The 21,156-nt window shown below is 37.3% G+C and overlaps 1 long non-coding RNA gene across 2 annotated transcripts; it reads right to left on the bottom strand.

Annotated features, from left to right (window-relative positions):
* Nucleotides 1-15,721: 15,721 nt before the first annotated feature.
* Nucleotides 15,722-18,214, bottom strand: LOC122029702. Of its 2 annotated transcripts, none has more exons than XR_006125155.1 (4): nucleotides 17,846-18,214; nucleotides 17,678-17,762; nucleotides 17,412-17,576; nucleotides 15,722-15,783 (listed from the first exon to the last, which is right to left on the bottom strand). It is a non-coding gene; the product is annotated as an uncharacterized LOC122029702 (long non-coding RNA). The 2 variants fall into 2 exon arrangements; XR_006125154.1 differs by lacking the exon at nucleotides 15,722-15,783 and adding an exon at nucleotides 16,955-17,015.
* Nucleotides 18,215-21,156: the final 2,942 nt, after the last annotated feature.

The raw sequence follows: 21,156 nt of genomic DNA, 5'->3' as shown, positions 1-21,156 counted from the left end.
TCTTTTTTGTTTTCAACTTGACTGTAAAAATTTATAAAAATTTCAAAAGTTTCATCCTTATTTTTTAAAAATTTTACCCAGGTGAACCTAGAATAGTCGTCTATTATTACTAATGTAACGACCCGCCTTCTACTAACTGAGCTGTAAGGCCGATCGCTATAGTTATGCTGTGCTAAACTATTCCCTGACCATTACTAAAGACATATGCGGAAGCTGGACTAATTAAAATTTTACTAAACTACTGACATTTCTTGGTTCTATACATGATAAGGGAGGTAAACTAACTACTCATAACATGTTTTACCTTCCCCATGGCCAAGGAACTGAACTTAGACACTCCCCCACTGACACCAGACCTCCCAATCGATCCACGGATCGATTGGAATAGTCGGATCGATCCAGTGATCGATCCAGCCGGCTACTGTATGTGGGACATAGGTTGGATCGATCCAGTGATCGATCCAGCACGCTACTGTGCTCGGGACGATATTCTGGATCGATCGGCTGATCGATCCAAATTGGCCAATCGATCCAGTGATCGATTCCAGAGCCTTCTGTTCGCGACAGAAATTGCTGGATCGATCGGCTGATCGATCCAGAAGCCTACTGTTCGCGGAACAACTGGCCCGATCGACCAACTGATCGATTGGAAACCCTCGAATCGATCAGCTGATCGATTCGAGTTTCTGATTTCGACCAATTGTCTGATTTCAGCACTTGCTCATGCCAAACTACTTATAACATTTCTAAACTAAATGCCAAACATTCTAACATCACAAAAATAGTATTCTAAACATGATAGGATGCTTGATTAACTAGTTCATAACATTTAACATGCTAAGGTGCAAAATAACAAAATGTTAAAAGGTTCTAGTACTTAAACAAGCTTGCTGAAATTTCCTAAGATCTCTATTCCAAGTTCCATCCACACACATCTTCCTCGCATTGTCCTCCAGCCTCCGCTAGTCCATCTTCCCTTTACCTTTATCTGCAGTATAAGGGAAAATAGTATCTGTAAGCTTAAAGCTTAGTGAGAAACCATCTACCTCACAAAAATATGCATACGATGCAGATATGATTTTCAAAGCATGCTATTTGAAATATACTGACTAGGCTAAACATGGCATGGCATGTGATTATACAAGCATAGCAATCAAGAACTGAACATAAGCTATCATACTTGCGGAAATAGAGCTGAGCATGAAAACTGAAACTGAAACAAATCATGGAACTGAACTAAGCTGATCATGATCTGTACTAGACTAACTGAGTTGGTACTGAAACTAAGCTGAACTCACATAACTGATTGTGAATTTGAAAAGCTATACATATAATAAGTGAAAATACTAAACATGCTGCTGATGGGCCCTGGCAACTGTACTTGCTATGCGCGCATCCCTATCCAAACCCGGGATTGCAAGTTCCGAATCTAGTAGGGTTTACTAGGTTAGCTAAACCTAGGGACGACTATGGGAGTCCAGCCCAGTGGATATCTAATCCAGTACAGTGCCACTGCTGAAAGTAAAATACTGAATGCTATATACTTATTTTGCTGAATCTAGGTTATCTGAACCTAGAACTAGGTTGTCTGAACCTAGAGGCGACTGTGGGAGCCCACCCATTGGACTGTAGTCCTACATAAGTTGAAATAAACTAATTTGCTGTTTTAAATGCTTCTAGTGCATTTAGTAAGTTATTTAAACTGTCTATTACTGAGCTAGACATTTAATCGAGCCCCTAGGATGCTCTAACTCTTCTCCCCCATTAGGGAGACCACCTCTAGGCACCCGACAACGTCTAACCTCCTATCTGAAGAGGGAAGACGTGCCCGGCCCATCTAGAGGTGCTCAACTAAATCCCTAATCTGCGAAGAGAGTTAAATACACCCTAGATATCGATAAAAATCCGCATACATCCTAACTAAAGCATAAAAACTCAAACGGAAGCTATTATACTGCAGGTGAGGGGTTTCTTACATTGTGTGCTAGATTTCTTACAAATCTAATCGCTAGAAATTCCGGTGGAGACGACTTCCCGACGATTCGCTCGCGTCCACGTGCTCTACTCGCGGAGGGGAACGTCCTTGTGCTGAAATCATCGCCGGAAAGTGTCCTTGGGCCCTAGGGAAAAACCCTAGGTCTTCCCTTGTTATGGCGCCGAGAGAAGGAGGAGAGGGAGAGGTGTTCGGCGTGAGGGTTTGGAGAAAGAAAGTGGCGTGAGGTTTTGTGAGGAGAGGGCTGCCGAACCAAATTAAACCAAACCCAACTTAAGTTCTTAATTTATATTAAGTGAGTTATTGAACCCAACTCTAATATAAATATAATTGGTTCCTCTTTCTTTCAGCACGGCCCTGCTGGGTTCACCGGTTACTAAGGCTAACTAAAGGTTTAGCGGACCCGAGAGGTCCCGGGTTCAATTCCCGCTTAAACCATTTTGCTTATCTAATTACTTTTGCTACTTCCGCTACTCGAAAAATTCCAGAAAAATATCTAAAAATTCCAGAAAAATCATAGAATAATTCTAATGCAAGTTTGAGAATTTTCGGGCGTTACAACTAAACAATATAAACTTCCATTTATGGATTTGACCCCATGGGAGTCAAATAAGTCTAAGTGTAAAAGTTCTAGTATAAAGTTTGTTTGAAGTTGATTAGTTGGTTTGTGAGTGAATTTTGTTTGCTTTCCTTGTTGACAAGAATTACAGACTGTTGAATCTAAGTTAGGTAATTTTGGTAATTCTCTAACTAATCCATTTAATTTGCTTATATTCCTGAAGTTTGTGTGTGACAATCTTTTATGCCATAACCAAGTTTCTTCTTTTTGTGTAAAGTAACACTTAAGTGAAGAAGTGGTTAGGTTAATTGCATAGATGTTGTCTCTTCTAAACCCTTTTAGACTTATTGTGGGGTTATCTAAGTGCTTGATTAAGCATTCCGAAGATAGGAATCTAACCTTATATCCAGTATCACATAATTGACTAATACTTAGAAGGTTATACTTGAAATTTTCAACAAGTAATACATTTGTAATAATAAAGTTAGTTTTAAGTTCAATATTACCTATGTCGATTACCTTGAGTTTGCCGTTATTCCCAAAAGCAACTGTTCCTAAGATTTTGTAGGTAAGTTGAATGAATTGATGTTATCTTCAGTTATATGTTTGAAGCAACCACTGTCCAATATCCACTTGGTTTCCTACAATAGGTAGGAGTTAGGATTAGTCTGAGTTTGATTTTACTTGAAATGATTTTAATTGTTTGGTTAAGAATAATTTTTAAGTTAAAATAATTTTTTAAAATAATTTTAAAATCAAAATTTTAATTTAATTTAATATTTAAATTTTTAATTTAATTTAGATTTTGGTCCTTAGTCATCTCACCCGATCTAAATTTTCAATCAGGGAATCCTATAATTTTGTGAGACGAGTTAAATTCGATTTTTAGGGTTTGGTTTAACTTTGTGTTAGATTCAGGTTTAGCTTTGAGCTCAACAAATAGGTATTCTTTGGATAAACTTCTGGACTATGGTGAGTCACTTGGGCATCATTAGAGTAACCATGCTTTCGAGGTTTTTCAAATAGTCCTATCCACTGAACTTAATACAAAACCTTGGTCTAACTGGTTAGGATCCGTAAAGGGTAGCTTCGGTTAGTTCCACTAAGCCAAATGCACCAGGTCGAAGTCATATCTTCCTAGACATGCATAGACAAAGTTTTCCTAACGTACTATCATCCAAAACTTCACCAGTACCGTTGGTCAAGTTAAACTGTTATCCCTTTTTAAACTATTCCTAATTACCCTGCCGGGTAGGTTAGTTTTTGGTTACCCTGTCGGGTAAGTTAATTTTGGAGGTGCCAGCTATTCTAGAGCCTCCCCCTGAATTATTAATCTGATTTAGGTTTTAGTTTTGGATTTATGTCGATTATTTTTATAATTATATTTTACTTGATGATAGTCTGATTTTTAATAGGTTCTAAAATAGTTTATTTTTGGTTTGGTTGGTCTAAGTTTGTGCTTTGGCTTTTGATTTGGTTTATTTGATTTTACATAATATATTTTGTCTTTGGGTATATAATATTGGTTAATTCCTACTTGCATGGTTAAACACGCTTTCGGAACCCAAGCTTTAGTTTGTTGTTTATGTTGAGTTATTAGTGATATAAACGTTTTATTTGAACTTGACTTACAGCCAAGTCCGATTTTATTGTAAACGACTTTTTGACTATTTAAAATAAGATCTAAATTTTTTGATCTTGTTGTAAATTTTTCTAAAACCCCTTTTAATTTATTAATTTCTATTTTTAGTGTTGAATTTTCCTCCTCAAGTGTTAAATCTTGAGTTGGATTAGAAATTATGAGTTGTTCCTTGAGGTTTTGGTTTTCCTCAAGGAGCAATTTATTTTCATTTTCAATTGCAGTTAATTTTTTATTTAAACAAACAATGACTTTGAAAATTTTCTTATTTGGACTAAGGTATACCTCTTCGGGGCCTTCGGAAATGAGTACGGACTCATGGCTTGATTCGAGTTTGGATCCGTCTTCCGATTCTTCCTCCGATTCTGACTCGCAGGCCATCAACGCGAGGTGGCATTGGTGCTTCTGCTCCTCAGCTTCTGACTCTTCTGAAGATGAGTAGTCCCAAGTTACTTTAAGAGACTTCTTCTTGGTTGTCCTCGACTTGTCGCTCTTTAATTTTGGGCACTCGTTCTTGTAGTGACCTTTCTTGTTACACCCAAAGCAAGTCACGCTCCTTGGTTCAATTGGGGAGTTGATCTTCTATAGGTCCTTTTTGTTTAAGTTCTTCTTCCTCCTGGTGAACATCTGTTGGTGCAAACTGCACCAGAATCAAACCTGAGTTTTGATGTTGTCAAAGGTTCAAGTTAAGTCTTGTTATAATCTAACAAGTTGACTGAATGTGCAGGATGTTTACTCAACCGGAAAAGCCCTAGCTGGAGGCTAGGCAGAAAAGTCTTAGCAGATTGTGGAACCCATGTGCAAATCCAAGCAGGTCAAGGGGACTCAATGCTTGGTGGTATGATCGAGAGGTCTGGAGGGCCGAAGATCGAAGGAAAGTCCTGGGGAGCCAATCAAGGCTAAGTGAAAAGTACAAACTAGATCTGGAGGATCAGAGTTTGGCAGATGGGTTGAGGTAAACAAACTGGAGGAGCGATAGTGAGGTCGGGTTCCCGAAGGAAACAACCTTAGGTCGCTGATCCAACCGAAGAAACCGTGAAGGTTTCCAAGTTGAGATCAAGACAGTTCTACTGTCAATATTACTCATGCATTATATTACTGTGCTAACACTTGTTTTATATTACTATGCTAACACTTGTTTTGCAGGAATATTGTTTAAACTCTGTCTTGCAGATTAGGCCTGATCGGTCGATCGAACAGGAGGATGGGTCGACCGAACCATCTTAACTCAGACCAGAGATTAGTTTAGATCAAACTGAGTCCAAGTCAGATCAAAGCTTGATCGGTCGACTGAACCGTAAGATCGGTCGACCGAACCATGATGACTCAGCCTAGCCGGTTCATAAGCACCGATCAGCAGCAAAGGAAAGAAGGGTTGATCGGTCGACCGAACTCAGGGATCGGTAGACCGATCCAATCAAAATTAATTACACCATTAATGAAGATTTCTACAGATTTCGACGAACAGGGAAATTGACTGTTCGGTCGACAGAAAAAGGGGTTCGGTCGACCGAACCATTAAAGATCAGTAAATGCAAAAGATCGAGCCAGCTTCAGACTTCAGCCAGAATGGAAGGGAGCAGGTTCGGTCGACCGAACAGAGGGATCGGTCGATCGAACGTCCAAGATTCTTATAAAATGTGCTCGAAGACAGAAGCTAAAAAAAACAACGATCTGATCAGAAATTCCTGCTCTGCGAACAACTCATCTTCATCAGCTCAGCAAGCTACTGCATCCTAAAGCGCCGACCTAAGCTCCATCTACAATTTCGTTGTCGGTATAGTTTAATTAAAGCTTGCACTGTAATTTCTTTTAAAGCAAGATAGTAGTGTGTGTTGGTCCCTTTGGAGGCCGGCAAGAGGGGAGGGGTGAATTACCCTACAAAATAAAACTCGAACCTTTCTCGGATTTCAACTATATAATGAACACTTGCAATAAATAAATAAAACAGACTAAGTAAAGAAAAGCAGACACCAGAGTTTTACTTGGTTTGCAATCAGGAGATTGCTAATCCAAGGAATGTAAGCACACTATCTGATTCTCCTCTGGGCGAAGTAGCCTCTTTACAACGTTGACAACACAAATGAAAAGAACAGAATTGAAAGCACAGAAAGAATTGATTACAAAGTTCATTGTTCTGATCTGTGCAAACCAGTGCTATATTTATAGCATTGGTCGGGGCGCCCCGAAGGGGTTCCGGGCGCCCCGAAGGGGTTCCGGGCGCCCTGGGGGGATAAAACTTTATCCCCCAACGTTCAGATTGAGTTTGACTCGATCTGGTCAAAAACCTCGTTCTGGGCGCCCCGGAGGGTTCCGGGCGCCCCGGAGGGTTCCGGGCGCCCCGGAGGGTTCCGGGTGCCCCGGAGGGGTCCGGGCGCCCCGGATGGTCAAAAACTCTGGTTGACTTTTTCCGTCCGGTCGCTCCGCTTCGGTTCAGCTCGTCTCGGTCCGGGTCTTCTGTTCTGGCTCCACTAGCTTGGGTGATCTCGGCCATCCGGAATAGGGCTCACCCGAACCCATGTTTCGGCCTTCTCCTCGAGCAGCCTTCCTTCCCGGTTTCACGTCCCTCGAATGCCGCGCACGTTCTTCTCATCCACCGGTGTACTCTTCCGCGGTCACCTCGTCCCTCGGACGCACCGAGCCCGTCGGCTCTCTCCCGTGCCGTCCTTCTCGCTAGCCGCGTCTTCCGCTCGACTTCCTGTGTTCCTAAGCTCCTGCACACTTAGACACAAGGGTTAAACAAACGCAGGACCTAACTTAGCTTGTTTGATCACATCAAAATACCTTGGGGTTCCAACAATCTCTCCATTTTTGATGTGAGCAACCCAAGTTAAGTTAGGGTAACCATATGCAATAAAAATGATTTATATTTCAATAAGGCCAAATATTTTTCAATTGAAAAATTATAGTACCTCCCCCTAGACTTAACATACTTCTCCCCCTTTGATCACATAAAAATTGGGGTTGTAAATAAGTCTAAGGTAAATTCAAACAAAAGCTTTAAGTGTAAAATATTTACTAATGTCTAAGTAAAATTTAATTTAAAGACACTCTTCAAAATTTTTCTTTCGAAAAAAACATTTAAGTAAAACATTTTTCAGATAAAACAGTCATAAGTGTTAAAAAAAAATTTAAGTTTGACACTTATCATGTTCCCCAAAAAAATTTTTTCTAATTAATTAAAAAAAAATTCTAAGTTAATATTCATAAGAAACAATTCTAAGTCAATTTTAAAAAAATTATAAGGCAATGTTATCATAAAAAATTCTAAGATAACTTAAAAAAATTTCTAAGTCAATTTTCATAAAAATTTCTAAGATAATAAAAAATTTAAGAAAATAAAATATTTTCTAACACAAATTGAATAACTCTTTTAAAGCATCAAGTAATTTAAATTAATACTTTTTCAGTTAGTCAATTAAACTTTTCATTTCGATACTTGGCTTCTAGGTCATGGCGAGGCACTAGGCCTTCTTGGTTATTGGAGCAACAACCACTTCCTTAGACAAAGCCTCATAAAGAAATTAGTTGTTTAATTTCCTTGCTGAAAATGCTAAGTCTAATTTTTAATTTTAAATTAAATAGGTTTTTGGAACCCAATAGAGGTTCCTACCTACAGGATTAACCAAGTATTTCCTAGGTATATAGATTTTTGATATATTTCTAATTTGATTTTGATGAAATCTATAATACCAATTTAAACCTCCATAATTTCTAAAAGTAGAAATATTTGAACCATTAGATTTTTTCAATCTTTCTATTTCTTCTTTTAGTTTTTCATTTTCAATTTTCAATTTTTCAAAATCCTCTATAAGACATGATTTTGCCAAAATTCTCTTTGTTTCTAAAATTTCATTTTCTAATTTGACATTTTTATTTTCTAATTTATACATGGATTTAGTCATAGCTTTGATACCAAAGTAAAGTTCATCAGGGGGTAAGAGGCATACCTCACTTACTATATCAGACTTGAAGCCTGAATCTCCCCCTGCTTCGCTACTTCCATCTGAGGTCGCTCCCCCTTCATCGATGCTGGGTTCTGATGTACTTTGTCCTTCGTGGCTTGCCATCAGTGCAATCCCCACATATTCTTGAGCTTCTGATTCAGATGAAGAAGTATCATCCCAAGTTGCTTTTAGGTTGTGTTTCTTGGGTGTCTTCATTTTAACCTTCTTGAGTTCTGGGCAGTCTTCCCTTAGGTGTCCCTCCTTCTGACACTGGTAGCACCGTACCTTTCTTCTACCTTTTTGATTCTTTTTATTCTACATTTTAAATTTATTAGATCTAAAATTCTTTTTAAAGTTTCTTACCATGTACGCTTCTTGATCGTCTTCGGAGTCTGACTCGGGTTCATCCTTGTTGGTTGCGTTCAGCGCCATAGTCTGGGTTATGTCCTTTGATATCTCTGCATATCTAGTTTCGTGTAATTCAAGGGTAGAAAATAACTCTTCTAAAGTACTTACCTCCAGGTCTTTTGAAATGAAGTAAGCATCGACGATTGATGTCCATTCCGGAGTTCTTGGAAACGCATTGAGCGCGTAGCGAATAGTATCCCGGTTTGTTACCGTTTCACCAAGATTTTCGAGACCAGTAACTAGTTCTTTTACCTTTGCATGTAAACCGGCTACTTTCTCACCTTTCTCCAAACGGATGTTCATCAGTTTGTTGCGGAGGATGTCCCTTCTAGCGAGCTTTGCTTCGGACGTGCCTTCGTGGAGTTCCAAGAACTTCTCCCAAAGTTCTTTAGCAGATAAGTAGTTTCCGATGCGGTTGACCGCTCAGCAGGTGATGTTCCGCACGGCTGTTTGCTACCGACTCATTTTGCTCCTTCTTTGTCCAATCGCTCTCTTCTTTTTCTTTTCCATCTTTATCTATTGGAGCTACAAAACCATATTTCATAATAAACTGAATTTCAAAATCTGTTTTTAGGAATACCTCCATACGACGCTTCCAGTCTGCGAAGTTCCCCTCGAATTTTGGTGGGATGATACTTGGTCCGGCCATCTTTGTTGCTTCGATCGGCGGTTAGTCCTCCTGAAGCGCCTTGGCTCTGATACCACTTGTTGGTCCCTTTGGAGGCCGGCAAGAGGGGAGGGGTGAATTGCCCTACAAAATAAAACTCGAACCTTTCTCGGATTTCAACTATATAATGAACACTTGCAATAAATAAATAAAAGAGACTAAGTAAAGAAAAGTAGACACCAGAGTTTTACTTGGTTTGCAATCAGGAGATTGCTAATCCAAGGAATGTAAGCGCACTATCTGATTCTCCTCTGGGCGGAGTAGCCTCTTTACAACGTTGACAGCACAAATGAAAAGAACAGAATTGAAAGCACAGAAAGAATTGATTACAAAGTTCGTTGTTCTGATCTGTGCAAACCAGTGCTATATTTATAGCACTGGTCGGGGCGCCCCGAAGGGGTTCCGGGCACCCTGGGGGGATAAAACTTTATCCCCCAACGTTCAGATCGAGTTTGACTCGATCTGGTCAAAAACCTCGTTCCGGGCGCCTCGGACCCCAAAAGTCAACTCTGGTTGACTTTTTCCGTCCGGTCGCTCCGCTTCGGTTCAGCTCGTCTCGGTCCGGGTCTTCTATTCCGGCTCCACTAGCTTGGGTGATCTCGGCCATCCGGAATAGGGCTCACCCGAACCCATGTTCCGGCCTTCTCCTCGAGCAGCCTTCCTTCCCGGTTTCTCGTCCCTCGAACGCCGCGCACGTTCTTCTCGTCCACCGGTGTACTCTTCCGTGGTCACCTCGTCCCTCGGACGCACCGAGCCCGTCGGCTCTCTCCCGTGCCATCCTTCTCGCTAACCGCGTCTTCCGCTCGACTTCCTGTGTTCCTAAGCTCCTGCACACTTAGACACAAGGGTTAAACAAACGCAGGACCTAACTTAGCTTGTTTGATCACATCAAAACACCTTGGGGTTCCAACAGTGTGTTACTATCTTGCTCCATTGTACGTTTCACTTCTTTCCGAGAATTTCGGAAAGAAGGATTATAGTGCCTTGCTCACCGGTGCGGTCAAGGACCGCGAGCCTTCCAGTAGGAGTCGAGCTAGACTCCGAACGAAGTAAATAACCTTGTCTCATTTATTATTTCCACTGCATGACTTTGATATAAAAGAAAAGAAATAGTTTTTAAAAGGAGCGATATTCACCCCCCCTCTATCGCTTCAAACGATCTATCAATTGGTATCAGAGCCTCGTTAGCTCTGAAATTACTTAACCATTTTTCAAAGCATCTTTTAAAACTTTTTCTTTTCATCATTTTTTTTCTTAGAATATTTTTTATTTTTTATTTTTCAATCACTACTAATCCCAAGACGAAAGTCTTAGAAATATTTTTGTTCTTTAACTCTTTTTTGCAAAGATGTCGAACTCATATCAAGAAGGCTATAGTACGGTTCGACCTCCACTATTCAAAGGAGAGAATTTTAGTTACTGGAAGAATAGGATGGAGTGCTACTTAAAGTCCAACATTGAGCTCTGGTTCACGGTCTTGAAAGGCTATACTCCTCCAATGAAGGACGGAACAATCCTAGAACCAGAAGAATGGACACCTCAGATGATCAAGAAGGCACAACTGAACTACAAAGCAATCAATACCATTCATTGCGGACTCACGATGGAGGAGTTGAATAGAGTTGGTCCCTACGACAACGCCAAAGAATTATGGGACTCGATAGTCAAACTACACGAAGGAACGAACGACTCGAAGGTAAACAAACGAGATCTACTTTTAAATAATTTGTTAAATATAAAAATGTTTCCTGGAGAGACCACCTCGCAACTACACGCCCGACTGAAGGACATCCTCAACAGTCTTCACCTGATCGGACACAATCTCGAAAATCACGACACTATAAGGTACGCTCTGAATGCCTTTCCTAGGAATACTTTGTGGGCATCAATTGTAGATGCTTATAAAGTTTCTAAGGATCTTTCAGTTCTTAAGTTAGACGAGTTATTCTGTGAATTAGAATTACACGAGCAATCTAACATGAGCCATGGCGAGAAAGGTGTTGCTCTGTATGCAGGATCAAGCAAGGAAACAAAATCTAAAAAGAAGATCGAGTCAGAAAGCGAACCAGACTCAGACTCAACAAATGAAGAAGAATTAGTCAACATGGTCCGAAGGTTGTTGACTAAAAAGAAGTTTAGAAGAAGCACCAAAAAGACCCCTCCAAATCAGATCCAAAATAAATCATAAGTAACTTGTTATGGCTACAACAAGAAGGGGCATTTCAAAAATGAATGCCCACATCGGAAAGAAGAAGGACCCAAATCGACAAGACGGAAGAAGGCTCTTCAAGTGACATGGGACGAAACTTCTTCCGACGAATCCGACGCGGAGCAAACGAAGCACTCGAGTCACCTTGCATTTATGGCAAGAAACGAAGATTCCGAGTCCAAGTCCGACGAAGAAGACGAGTCCGAGATCGACCTCGATTCCGAGAGAAGCCCCGGATCGGAAGATCCGAATATGGTAACGATTTATTCAAAGTCAAATTTACTTAAAGTAGTTAAATGTTTGTTTAAAAAATTAGCAAAATTGGAAAAACAAAATAACTTGTTACTTAAGAAAATAGACCACCTTAAGCAACAAGTTAACTTGAGTGACTCGACTAACCGAGTTCAAGTCGGAACTTCAACTCAAGTTGAAAAACTTGAGGAAGAAAATTCTGATTTGAATGGTCAAGTCGAGCGACTCAAGAAAACGTTGGAAAGGTTCGAAATGGGATCCAAGTGTCTAAATATAGTACTTGGATCGCAACGAGCCGTGTACAACAAATCGGGACTCGGTTACAAACCAAAACAAACAAACAAATCATACTTATCCTTAATCAGTCAAAATACTATAAGGCAAGTCCAAGCATGGGTTCAAACAAAACAGTTAATCAAATCATTAAACCAAATTTCTACTTGATTCCTAAGAGTCAAGTCCATTACTTAGATAGACCTTATCTAAGCCATGACTCAGGGGGAGCAACCAGAAAAACAATCAAACCAACTTAATTAAAACAAACTCAATACTTAGGATTAGGATTATTAGAACGGTTAGATGAAAAAGGTTTACCAAACCCTATAACATAGCACCGGAATGGATTGGGATGATAGTATGTCAAGGAAACTCTGTCGAAGGCATGTCTAGGTTGAATATGGAATTCTACCTGGTGCACTAGACTTAGTGGATCTGACCGAAGCTACCCTAGTCAAACATGGGCTAGTTAGACCAAAATTTAGTATTAAGTTTTTTGGACAGGAACAATTTGGAAAGTCTTCAGCAAGTGGTCTAATGATATTCAAGTAGGTCATATGCCTCGCCACTGAACTGAAACTTATCTTTAGGACACCTGCTTGATTAACCCAAAGCTAAGTTTGAATCTAACATGAGTTCAATAAACTCTTTCAAACTAAATTAATTCTAATTCAAACTAAATTAATTTTAATTCAAAACTAATTCAAGTTAAAACTTAATTCAAACCTAACTCAATTCAAACCTAACTCTATTCAAACTTAATTCTAACCTAACTCTATTCAAACTTAATTCTAACCTAACTCTATTCAAACTTAATTCAAACCTAATTCAAATCTAATTCATACCAAATTATTTTAAACTTATTAAAAATTACTTTAAACTTATTAAAAATTATTTTTATTAAAAATCATTTTAAACTTATTAAAAAAAAATTTTTTAAAATTATTTTAAACTTGTTAAAAAAAAATCATTTCAAAAATTATTTTAAACTTATTAAAAATTACTTTAAACTTATTAAAAATTACTTTAAACTTATTAAAAAATCATTTTAAACTTATTAAAAATTACTTTAAACTTATTAAAAATTATTTTAAACTTATTAAAAATCATTTTAAACTTATTAAAAATTATTAAAAAATTATTTAAAACTTATTAAAAATTACTTTAAAATTATTAAAAAATTATTTTAAACTTATTAAAAATTACTTTAAACTTATTTAAAAAATTATTTTAAACTTATTAAAAATCATTTTAAACTTATTAAAAATTATTTTAAACTAATTTAAAACTTAATCACTTTACTTAATTCGAACAATAAATAATACATATTAAATTCATGTAAATCAACTAAAGTTCAAAACTACTTAATCCTTTAACCATACTTTGGTCTCATCCTACATTTTGTAGGATTCCAAAGCTCTGGATAAATGGATCTTAGATAGCGGGTGTTCCAGACACATGACTGGGGATCATCACAAATTTACCAACATTGAATTCAAAAATTTAGAGTCTGTTGCCTTTGGAAACAATGGCAAGTTAAAGGTAATCGGTACAGGTGAAATTCAATTACAGTCAAACATTTCAATTAAAAAGGTTTTACTTGTTGAACATTTTAATTATAATTTACTTAGTATAAGTCAACTTTATGATTCAGGTTTTAAGGTTCAATTTTTGTCTTCTAAATGTTAAATAAGTTACAATGACTCAACTAATATTTTACTGAAAGGTTTTAGAGATAAAAATATATACTCCATTAATCTACCTAAAACAATATCTAAATGTCTTCTAGCAAATAATGATGAAACTTGGTTATGACATAGGAGATTAGCTCATACTCACCTTAGAAATTTATTAAAATTAAGCAAAAATGGTTTAGTTAAAGGTTTGCCAAAATTAGGAAATCCTTTAAATAAATTTTGTAATTCCTGTCAACAAGGTAAACAAATTAAATCAACTCATAAACTTACAAATCAAAATAGAACGAATAAAATACTTGAACTAATATATTTGGATTTATTTAATTCTCATGGAATAAAATCTTTTAATGGAAATCTATATTGCTTAGTAATCATTGATGACTACTCTAGATATACTTGGGTAAAATTTTTATCTAAAAAAAATGAAACTTTTGAAATATTCAAGCATTTTTGTAAACAAGTAGAAAATGATAGAGATATTAAGATAAAAAAAATAAGAAGCGATAATGGAGGAGAATTCAGAAATCATAATTTTAATAATTTTTGTTTAGAAAATGGTTATCACCATGAGTTTTCATGCCCTAAAACACCACAACAAAATGGCTTAGTAGAACGTAAGAATAGAACCTTACAAGAAGCTGCCCGAACCATGTTAAATGAATACAATACACCAAAATACTTTTGGGCTGAAGTTGTTAACACAGCTTGTTATGTTCAAAATCGAATCATAATTAATAAAGATCAAAATAAAACATCCTATGAAATTTATTTCAACAAAATCCCTAACATAAAATATTTTAAAATTTTTGGTTGTAGTGTACATATTTTAAATCTTAAAGATCACTTAGGCAAATTCACTTCAAAAACTAACCTAGGAATTTTTCTAGGGTATTCATCTACAAGTAGGGCCTATAGAGTTTATAATAAATCTACTTTGAAAATTGAGGAAACGACAAATGTAACATTTGATGAAATTGATAATGTTTGTACTACTCAACCTCATTCAAACGGTAATCAAGAAGACGATGAAGAATTACCCAACCTTAAAGAATCTGAAAATTCAAAATTATTAAAATCTAACCCTCACCATCCAGACAATCAAATCATAGGAAATCCTGAATTAAGGGTTCAAACAAGATCTGCTTTTAGAAATCTAAGTCAAATAGCATTAATATCTAAAATTGAACCTAAAAATATAAATGATGCATTAATAGAACCTGACTGGGTAATTACAATGCAAGAAGAGTTAAACCAATTTGAACGAAATCAGGTTTGGGACTTAGTACCTCCACCAATAAATAAAATGGTCATTGATACTAAATGGGTGTTTAGAAACAAATTAGATGATCAAGGTAATATTTTAAGAAATAAAGCTCGTTTAGTAGCGAAAGGATTTAGTTAAGTCGAAGGACTAGATTACGACGATACTTATACCCCGGTAGCTAGACTTGAATCAATTAGAATGTTGCTAGCCTATGGTGCATTTAAAGGGTTCAAGTTGTACCAAATGGATGTTAAATCCGCTTTTCTAAATGGCGTTATTAAGGAGGAAGTCTACGTTAGCCAACCACCCGGTTTTGAAGATCCAGAAAATCCAACCTATGTCTTTAAACTTAAAAAAGCTTTATAAGGATTAAAATAAGCACCCAGAGCTTGGTATGAACGTCTATCTAGTTTTCTAAAATCCAAGTGTCACGCCCCAGGTAGTCCCTGTCCGAAGAAATTTCGACAGCATTTCCCCTGTACGGCGGACAATATGAAGCTCAGTATACATATATCTCTATACCTCGGCCACACTCGGCCGGAATAATACAATACAATTAAGAAACAAACCACGCAGTTTATATCAACATTCCACACAGATATAATATATGATCAATCCACGCAGTTTAATAAGGAAAGACGATATAGAACCTCGAAGATATATGTAAACAGCCTACTCCACTACAACGAAGAAACAAATCCACAAAGTAATGGAAATACAACCGCAGCGGAAAACCAAAAGTAGTAAACCCAAATGTTCAATGTAAAGTCCACAATACAAGTATATGAGATGCAAAAGCAAAATATAATCCGACAAAGAAAATCCTCGCGATAATGGGGCTAGCGACTGGAATATCTCCCGACGACCTCAACCTGAAAAATAGTAACAACGGGGTGAGTTCAAAGAACTCAGCAGGTAATCCAATAGATATGTACAGTAACATATAACTACCAGTAATATCCTAAGATACAGTCTCCTAAACCATAGGACCTACGATCTCTAACAATATAACGGTGTACAATAAATCAGAATGAGTAACGAAGCATGTAATCTGTAAAGAATAATAAGAAATCATAATCGAAATAAACTGTACTCACCTGCGAGGCTTGGGCGAACGATGTGGACATACAGATAAAGATAGTCGAACAAATACGCATGTATCACTATGCTTGTCAATCGTATACGCATCACCCAGTCGTCATCATCCAATACGCAACAATCACAATAAATGCAATATGTGCATATGATGCGATATGACATGGTCACCCCTGACGCTAGTCGGCCGTCTCACACGCGATGGCGAGACCGAGTAGGTAGGGCTGTGACACGTGCACTCTGCCGTCACTACCCCTGATGAGTGACCGAGTGGACGGGATGCTGTCGGAGTACACCTATCCTCCTACCTCAAACATAGTGAGGGAGCGTAACGCTCTCAACTCCCGGTACGCAATGACGGGGAGGGATCCCTGTCTGCTACCACGCTGCAGTCACACTACCCATGAGCGGACCAGCGGAGCACTACAGAGCAACTGCCATACACACCCTGGGTGCTGTGCCACTACCCATGTAGTGGTCGGCTGACGAGCTCAACAATAATGGAGTCGTCAATCGCCCAACATGCAATCATGCAGGATGGTGCATGATGCTACAGTATGTCATACCTGAACATAGCCTCCTCCATATATGTGTGTGCCCAAAAGGTAAACGCATATATATAACCATGATATAAACAGCATAAACCCAAAGACATCACATATAACAATGATGTAAGTATCATGAATCCAAGAGCATGTATCACACATGTAAAGCAACTAATCCAGTAGAGTAGAGCACTATAGATATGCATCTCTATGAACATATATATACATGGCAAGAGGTAAATATCCAATCCTGAAGTAAAGCAACTAACAGATGAAGCATGTGATAGGTATCAACTAGCTAAGACCAGGGAAGAAATAAATTTACCACCTATCACTAGTAACTATATATAAACTATACATATCATAAGGCAGTATCAAAAGATAAGTCAAAGGGTACCCGCCTCAAATAGAAGGTACAATCCAGTCCTAATCCAATATCGAGATGCTCGTCTCGAATCAGAGTCCTGTGTCAAACAACATATATATTTTATTTAGCTAAATTCAAATGAAATAGCTAAATAAAATTCCTAAAAACTAAATTAGGGCAAAACCCTAATCACCACAATCACAACTTACCAATTTAAATCTAATGGTCGATTAGGGTTAGTTACCTAATCCCTAACCACCAATTAGATTAGAAATCCAACGGTTGATTAGGATTAATTACCCTAACCCTAACCATTTCATTGGATTTATTCTACACAATTACATCTACGCAATTTAACAACTAGTTACAACATGTATCAAAATCCCTCCACATAAACTACTAAGTAAAACTCTAATTCCAATCTAGAACAAGATCATCTAGAATTCAACTCCGAAACATGATCTACAACAAGATCAATTATCCTATTCCTTACCTCAAATCCAGTTGTTGTTGCTGCTGGATGGTTTACTGCCGAAATCAGAAAGTTCACAAATAGAACAGAGCAGATCGAACCTACTGTTGATGCTGGATTGAGGTGATTGTTACTGCCGGAACCAAACACAATTCCACAGCAAGAATGGAACCTCACCTCCCCTCACTGGAATCAATAGGATCAAGAAGGAATCAAAACAAAGATCACATATCAACATGAAATGATGATCTCTGATCAAGCAACACATAATTCCAAATAGAACTCACCTTCAACCGGGACCTCAGTTAGCAACAAGGAAGAGATCCAAGATCTAATCAAGAAAATCCAGCACAATTGATCTGATACCTTTCCCTAACCAGAACAGAAGAATCAATGAGGAACATAACCCAATCGAACAGAAACCTTGAATCTATGAAATTCCCGACAACTCTTACCTCTATCGATCACCTCCGGACGATGTCGCACAACCCGATCCGGCGGAGAAGACGCTGATTGCTCTGTGAGCAGCTCGTGGAGACGGAACGAAGGGTTGATAGGCTAGGGACGACACAGATCGCGCACCTGTCGTGCCCTAGCCACCTCGTCGGCGTCGCTCAGCCGTAGAACTCACCGGACAGAACCCTCGGCCGAAGAAGATCTAGGCTCCGCCGTGTTCCAGCAAGCTCCGGCGAACGAAGATGATCGCCAAAGGAGAAACTCCGCTCCCGTCGCCTCCGATTCGTCCGCGAGAGAGAGATCAAAGTAAGGGGAGAAGAGAGGATCGGGAAGGAGGAGAAGGTTCGGGTGAATAGGGTTCGGCGATGGGTTTGGGTAAGGAAAAGAAAGGAATTTATAATTTAAAACTTTTCCTCACTTAAACAGGTATCCCAAACAGGCTTTATCCGCGCCCGAAATTGATCCCCTCAAAACCAGTCGTACGAGCTCCGAAAAATTCCCAGAAAATTTCTAAAAATCCGGAAAAATTCTATAAGGCTATTTCTCAAATAACCCTATTAATTAAATTTTCCGAGATCTCACACCAAGGGTTTTAAAGAAGGCCAAATTGATCCTACACTTTTTATTAAAACCTTTAACTTAGACATTTTTATAGCCCAAGTTTATGTAGACGATATTGTATTTGGTTCAACCAATTCAAAATTTTTAAAAGAATTTGTAACCTTAATGGAAAATGAATTTGAAATGAGTTTAGTTGGTGAATTAAATTATTTTTTAGGTCTCCAAATTAAACAAACTAAAGATGGTAATTATGTACATCAAACTAAGTATACAAAAGAACTTTTTAAAAAATTTGGTATGGAAAACGCTAAAGGGCTTAAAACACCAATGGCAAGTAACCTAACCCTTGATAATGATGAAAATGGTATACCTGTTGACTTAAAGTATTACAGAAGCATGATAGGGAGTTTACTTTATCTAACTGCAAGCCGACCTGACATTTTATTTGCAGTTAGTATGTGTGCCCGATATCAAACTTGTACAAAAGAAACTCATCTTTCACTAGTTAAAAGAATTATCAAATATTTAAAAGGCACTATTAATGTAGGAATTTGGTACCCAAGAACCTCACATTTTGACTTAGTCGGATACTCGGATTCGGATTATGCTGGGTGTAAGTTAGATAGGAAGAGTACAAGTGGAGGTTGTCAACTAGTAGGTTCATCTTTAGTCAGTTGGTTTAGCCGTAAGCAACAATGTGTTGCCTTATCTACCACTGAAGCCGAATACATAGCAATGGGTGAATGTGTAGCTCAATTGTTGTGGATGACTCATACATTAAAAGATTTTAATCTAGATTATAAAAATGTAAAAACCTACATTGATAATATAAGTTCTATAAATCTTACTAAAAATCTAGTACATCACTCTAGAACTAAACATATAGAGGTTAAGCATCACTTCATTAGAGATCATGTGTCTAAAGGGAATATTGAACTTAATTATATTGAATCCAAATCTAACTTGGCAGGCATTTTTACTAAACCTTTACCTGAAGCGGAATTTAGTAATCTACGAAGACAATTAGGGTTATGTTTTGTAGAATAGGTTCTTTGATTTCGAAAATTACTACTTAGTTTATTTTTCAAATGTATTTTTGTAGAAATCCCCATTTCAAATTTTTTCAAAATTCTTTGCAATTATTTTTCACTTTCTGGAATAGCATAGGTCTTACTGTAGAATTGCATGATCCTATAGTTCTAGGAGCCAGCATCTCACAAGCACAGTAGGATCCCTTGTTTGATAACTTAGAATGGGTGAGATGCTTAGGTCCTAGCCCTAGATTCCAGATGCTTATGTCAGTGCATCGCTATAAATCTGGGCTTTAAATAACAAACATTGATCAATTTGAGTTGACTAGTAAGTAAAACCTTGCTGGTTATAAATGCTCAAATTGATCAACCTGAGTCAAATTGCTACTATCTTGTGATAGCTAGTCTTGGACAAGGGTTGGACATTTCATCATAAGGACAATTTTTCCTTAGTTTTTCTATACCCATGCTTGGACTTTAGGAATTTGTCCATTTTAGGGGGAGCTTCAAAACAAGATTTTTTAAGCTTATATTATTGTTACTTAGTAATCATTTTCAAAATATATTTAAAAAAAATCATTCTTTTCAAAATATTTTTTAAAATTCATTCTTTTCAAAATATTTTAAAATGTTATTCAAAATTCAAAAATTTTTTTATGTTTTTCAACATTCATCCTTTTTCAAAATATTTTAAAAAAAAATCTCTTTATTTTTCAAAATGTTATTTTCAAACTATTTTAAAATGTTATTTTCAAAATGTTTTTCTAAAAGTTTTTTTAATTCATTTTTCAATATATTTTTTAAAATTCAAAGTATAATTTTTCATAATGTTCACAAATTTATTCTTTTCAAAATATAAAATGTTATAATTTTAAATATCTTTCAAATTTAAAACATTAGTAAATGTTTTCAATTTCTTGACTTAGTATATTTTTATTAATGTTTTTCAATATATTAGTAAATTCTTTGATAAGTCTATTCAAATTTACTTAGTTTTTTTGTTCTGTCCCTATTTTTGATGTGTGTCAAAGGGGGAGAGATAGTGAATTCAGGGGGAGTTAGTTAATTCAAAGGGTGAATTAAAAGTTAAATTACTTGTTTATTTACTTGTTGCATACTTTTATAAATTATTTTAAACTTAACTTTGAACATTGGTTGCCAAACATCAAAAAGGGGAGATTGTTGGTGCAAGCTGCACCAGAATCAAACCTGAGTTTTGATGTTGTCAAATGTTCAAGTTAAGTCTTGTTATGATCTAACAAGTCGACTGAGTGTGTAGGATGTTTACTCAACCGGAAAAGCCCTAGCTGGATGCTAGGCATAAAAGTCTTAGCAGATTGTGGAACCCAGGTGCAAATCCAAGCAGGTCAAGGGGACTCAATGCTTGGTGGTATGATCGAGAGGTCTGGAGGGCCGAAGATCAAAGGAAAGTCCTGGGGAGCCAATCAAGGCTAAGTGAAAAGTCCAAACTAGATCTGGATGATCAGAGTTTGGCAGGTGGGTTGAGGTAAACAAACTGGAGGAGCGATAGTGAGGTCGGGTTCCCGAAGGGAACAACCTTAGGTCGCTGATCCAATCGAAGAAACCATGAAGGTTTCCAAGTTGAGATCAAGACAGTTCTACTGTCAATATTACTCATGCATTATATTACTGTGCTAACACTTGTTTTGCAGGAATATTGCTTAAACTCTGTCATGCAGATTCGGCCTGATCGGTCA

The sequence above is a fragment of the Zingiber officinale genome, chromosome 10B (genome assembly GCF_018446385.1).
Source record: "Zingiber officinale cultivar Zhangliang chromosome 10B, Zo_v1.1, whole genome shotgun sequence".
In the NCBI taxonomy this organism is placed as follows: Eukaryota; Viridiplantae; Streptophyta; class Magnoliopsida; order Zingiberales; family Zingiberaceae; genus Zingiber; species Zingiber officinale.
This window is presented reverse-complemented; position numbering and strand designations above follow the sequence as displayed.